This window comes from Arachis duranensis, chromosome 10 (assembly GCF_000817695.3).
Source record: "Arachis duranensis cultivar V14167 chromosome 10, aradu.V14167.gnm2.J7QH, whole genome shotgun sequence".
In the NCBI taxonomy this organism is placed as follows: domain Eukaryota; kingdom Viridiplantae; phylum Streptophyta; class Magnoliopsida; order Fabales; family Fabaceae; genus Arachis; species Arachis duranensis.
The window spans coordinates 69706887-69712537 of NC_029781.3; positions in this window are offsets into that span (position 1 = coordinate 69706887).

Sequence of the window (5651 nt, forward strand, 5' to 3'; positions counted from 1 at the left end):
ATATCTTCCTTATTTATTTTACAACACGTTATCAGCATCAGACTCTAATCAAATTTTAGAAAAACTAAGGTAACAAATTTTTATTATGTCGAAACTCTTTCATATGGAATTCAATGTTCTTGATATATCTGAAAATAATTATTTATTATGGATATTAGATGCTAAAATCCATCTTGATTCAATGAATCTTGAAGATACCATTAAGACTGAAAATAATGCATCCTAGAAGGATAAAGGCAGGGCCATGATTTTCCTTCGTCGTCATCCTGATGAAGGATTGAAAAATGAATATCTCGCATTAAAAGATCCTGCAGATCTGTGGAAAGACCTTGAAAAAAGGTATAATCATCAAAAGACGGTGATACTTCCTCAAGCCCGATATGAATGGACGCGCTTGCATCTACAAGATTTTAAATCCATAAATGAATATAATTCAACAATATTTCGAATCACCTCACAAATGAAATTATGTGGGAAAAAAATAACTGATAATGACATGTTGGAAAAAACTTTCTCAACCTTCCAGGTTTCGAATGTGCTCCTGCAGCAACAGTATCGAGAAAAAGGATTTAAAAAGTATTTTGAGTTAATTTCTTACCTTCTTGTTGCTGAACGCAACAATGAGTTGCTCTTAAAGAATCATGAAGCGCGTCCAGCTGGTGCCGCCCCATTTTCTGAAGTAAATACAGCAAATCATTACCCCAGAAGAGGCAAATGGCAAGGTTTTGGTAACAAGAAAAATTATGGAAGGAAAAGGAATTATGTTCACAAGAGATGATCTCACCAGAAGTGGGATAAAAAAAAGAAACTCTAGGCAAAATAAATCAACAAAGGATAAGTGTTTTCATTGTGGTGGAAAGGGCCATTGATCACGTACCTGTCGTACCCCAAGGCACCTAGTCGATCTTTATCAAGTATCTTTGAAAAAGGACGACAAAGGAAAAGAGTCGAATTTTGTTTCAAATGATGATGAAAATTCCACCACTCATTATGATGTATCTGATTTCTTTGAGAATCCTAAAGGAAATATTGGTTATTTGATTAATGATAGAATGGTTTAATATATGAGATTGTTAAGTATTCATGTAAATAAATATTGTAAAGAACTTCTTGTTAAATTTTATTTTTTATGTATTTGAATTTCAAGTATAATGTGTATAAATAATGAAATATTAATGTTTATGTTTAAGAATTTCGAAATCATTAAATGTGTCAAGTTTTAAATAATAATAATAATAATAATAATAATAATAATAATAGTATATGACATTATTTTTATATACAGTGTTTTTTAGAAAAATAATTCCGATCAAGTATTCAATTTAACTGTGCATACTACTCATTTTATTATTATTATTATTTGTCTTTGAAAAAAATAGTAAGGATATATAATGAATATGTATGCCTTGCGGATAGTGCAAGTTCGCACACCATTCTCAAAAGTTTTATATAGTTTACCCATATTGTGCCAAAAGAAGAATATGTTAATACTATTATTGGCTCAGGCAATGTGATTGAAGGCTCCAAAAGTTATAATTTTGTTTCCCGGAGGGACAAAATTCATAATAAATAATGCACTATTGTCTACTAAGTCTTTAAGAAACTTGTTAGGCTTTAAAGATATTTGTCGAAATGGATATCATATTGAGACTATGAATGAGAAAAATCATGAGTACTTATGTATCACAACTCATGATTCAAATAAAAAAGGTTATATTAGAAAAGTTGCTCTCACTTTCATCTAGATTATATTATACCAAGATTAGTGCAATTGAATCACATGCCACTGTAAACCAGAAGGTTACTGGCCCAAATTAATTCATAACTTGGCACAACCGATTGGGTCATCTGGGAACAACCATGATGCGGAGAATTATTAAAAAATCCCATGGACATTCACTAAAGAACCAGAAAATTCTTAAATCTAGTGAATTTTGTTGTGCTGCATGTTCTCAAGGGAAGTTAATTTTAATGCCATCACAAGTAAATATTGGATTTGAGTCTCCTGAATTCCTATAAAGGATTCAAGGTGATATATGTGGACCTATTCATCCACTATGTGGATCTTTTAGATATTTTATGGTCCTGATAGACGCATCTTCGAGATGGTCACATGTGTGTTTATTGTCTTCTCGCAACCTGGCGTTTGCGAGATTACTGACTCAAATTATTCGATTAAAAGCACAATTTCCAGAAATCCAATCAAAGCAATTCGTCTTGATAATGCTGGTGAATTTACTTCCCAAGCTTTTGATGCTTATTGTATGGCTAATGGAATAAGTGTTGAACATCCAGTAGCTCATGTTCACACACAAAATGGATTTGCATAATCACTTATTAAACGCCTCTAATTAATTGCTAGACTCTTACTTATGAGAACAAATCTTCCAACCTCAATTTTGGGGGCATACTATTTTACATGCTGCAGTACTTATTCATTTGAAGCCAACGAGTTACCATCAATTCTCTCATATGTAATTAGCTTTTGGCCAGCTGCCAAATGTTTCTCATTTAAGAATATTTGGGTGTGCAATATATGTTCCCATTGCACCACCTAATCATACCAAAATGGGACCCCAAAGAAAATTGGCGATATATGTTGGATATGATTCTCCCTCTATAGTGAGGTATCTTGAGATACAAATTGGAGATGTATTTAAATCCCAATTTGTGGATTGTCATTTCGATGAATCAAAATTTTCAATATTAGGTGGAGAGAATAAGCTTCCTGAAAAAAATTTAATTGGAATGCATCATCCTTGATGCATTTAGATCTTTGATCAGGGCAATGTAAACTAGAAGTTCAAAATATTATACATTTGCAAAGAATAGCAAATGAATTGCCTGATGCATTTTCTGATGCAAAGAGGATAACTAAATCTTATATACCAGCGAAAAATACCCCAATTCGAATTGATGTCATAGTCGGACAAATTGCCACTGAAACAAATTCACGCCAGAAGCGTGGCAGGTCTGTCGGTTCCAAAGACAAAAATCCTTGAAAAAGAAAAGAGGTAAATACTATTCCTGTTGAAAAAGACATAGTAAAGACACCTGCAGTTGTCCAAAATTTTGATATGATTTTAACGCCAGAAGATGTTCAGGTACCTGAAAATTGTGAAAATGATGAGATCTCGATAAATTATGTCTTTACAGAAGAGAAATGGGACCGAAATAAGACAATTGTCAATGAAATACTTGCATATAATGTGGCATTGAATATCATGCATGAAAATAAGGATCTTGAGCCAAGATCAGTCGAAGAATGTCGACAAAGAAATGATTGGCCAAAATGGAAAGAAACCATGAATGCTGAATTAGACTAACTTGCAAAATGTGAAGTCTTTGGACCTATAGTCGGTGTACTAGAAGATGTAAAACCTGTTGGATACCGATGGGTATTTGTGAGAAAACGAAATGAGAAAAATGAAGTTGTGCGCTACAAAACTCGACTTGTATCACAAAATTTTTCACAAAGGTCCGGTATAGATTATGAAGAAACCTATTCTCCTGTAGTGGATGCAATAACATTGCGTTATTTGGTCAGTTTATCCGCATATCATAAATTACATATGCATTTAATGGATGTGGTAACAACCTACTTATACGGCTCGTTAGATCGTGATATCTATATGAAAGTCACTGAAGGACTATAGATATCTAAACTATCCAATGAATATTCACAAGGGTTATACTCAGTTAAATTGCAAAGATCTTTATATGATCTAAAGCAATCTGGACGAATGTGGTATAATCGTCTTACTGAGTATCTGGCCAAAAATAGATTCAAGAATGATGATATCTGCCCATGTGTTTTCATAAAGAAATTTGCATCTGGATTCATTATAATTGTTGTGTACGTGATGATTTAAATTCATTAGAACTCCTGAAAAGATTCCAACAATTATAAAAACTCTAAAAGAAGAGTTTGAGATGAAAGATCTTGGAAAGACTAAATTTTATCTTGGCCTACAGATCGAGCATACAAAAAATGGGATCTTTATTCATCAAACAACATACACAGAAAAGATCACGAAGAGATTTTATATGGATAAGTCACATCCATTAAGTACCCCAATGATCGTAAGATCTTTGCATGTGAAAAAGGATCAATTCCGTCCTAAGGAAGAAAATGAAGATATCCTTGGTTCTGAAGTACCATATCTTAATGCCATTGGAGCGCTAATGTATCTTGCTAATAATACAAGACCCGGTATATCATTTGCTGTGAATTTACTAGCAAGATATAGTTCCTCTCCAACCAGAAGACATTGGAGTGGAATCAAACAAATCTTTCGATATCTTCATGGAACGATTGATATGGGATTGTTTTATCCATATGGATCCAAGTAACAACTAGTTGGCTATGCAGATGCTGGATACTTGTCTGATCCACACAAAAGGAGATCTCAAATAGGATACCTGTTCATATATGGTGGTACAGCTATATCATGGAGGTCTACGAAATAGACGATAGCAGCAACCTCCTCTAATCATACTGAAATACTAGCGATACATGAAGCTAGTCACGAGTGTTTTTGTCTCAGGAGTTTGATCCAATATATTCTGTCATCATGTGGACTAATTGATCATAAGATAGCTCCAACTGTCCTGTTTGAAGATAATACAGTATGCATTGCTCAACTTAAAGGTGGATACATTAAAGGTGATAGAACAAAGCATATTTCTCCCAAATTCTTCTTCACTCATGATCTTCAAAATCAAGGGACAATTGATATCCAACAGATCCGCTCAAGTGACAATATAGCAGATTTATTCACAAAGTCACTCCCAAAATCCTCCTTTAAAAGATTGGTACATGAGACTGGGAAGCGCTGATTTTGAGACATTGAATGATGTCGACAAGAGGGGGAGACTGTATTCTTTTTTCCTTTATCAGGTTTTTTTTCCATTAGGTTTTTCTTGATAAGGTTTTTAATGAGGTAGTCCCCATCAAAAGATATTGTACTCTTTTTCCTTCACTAAAGGTTTTTTCCCATTGGATTTTTCTTTAATAAGGTTCTAACGAGGCATAATTCTGAATGGGCATTCAAGGGGGAGTGTTGTGATAAGATAAAAATGGTCAAGATGGATGTCCATTAATACGGGCGGCTGACTTTATTCTCAATACTTAACTTCTCAAGACAAAACAAATTAATGAAGTTGAAAAATGTAAAACTTTCTTGCCTATAAATAGAGAAGCAACTGAGGTACACTATATACATTAATAAACAAATCAATTCTCTCTCTTTCTTTACGTTGTAATTTTACCAAATACTTCTCTTTTATATATATATTCTCTTTCTCTTTCTTTTTGTTACTGCATATAAATATATGAATGATTATTATTGAACTAATTATATTAATACTAGAATCTTTTATTTACACATCTTTATTTTATATATCTTCTTTATTTATTTTACAACAATTTTAAATATGTTGTACCCAAAATACATGCAGTTTAAAAATTCGTACATAAGCCAAAGGCATTCTATCCAAAATATAGCCATAACAAAATTTTTGACATTATATTCAAGATACATATAGTTTATAAAAAATATATTTTTTAAATAATATTTATGTATTTTTTATTCGTATATATTATATTTATGAATTACTCCGTTGATTTTGTTACATTATTATTTTTCATA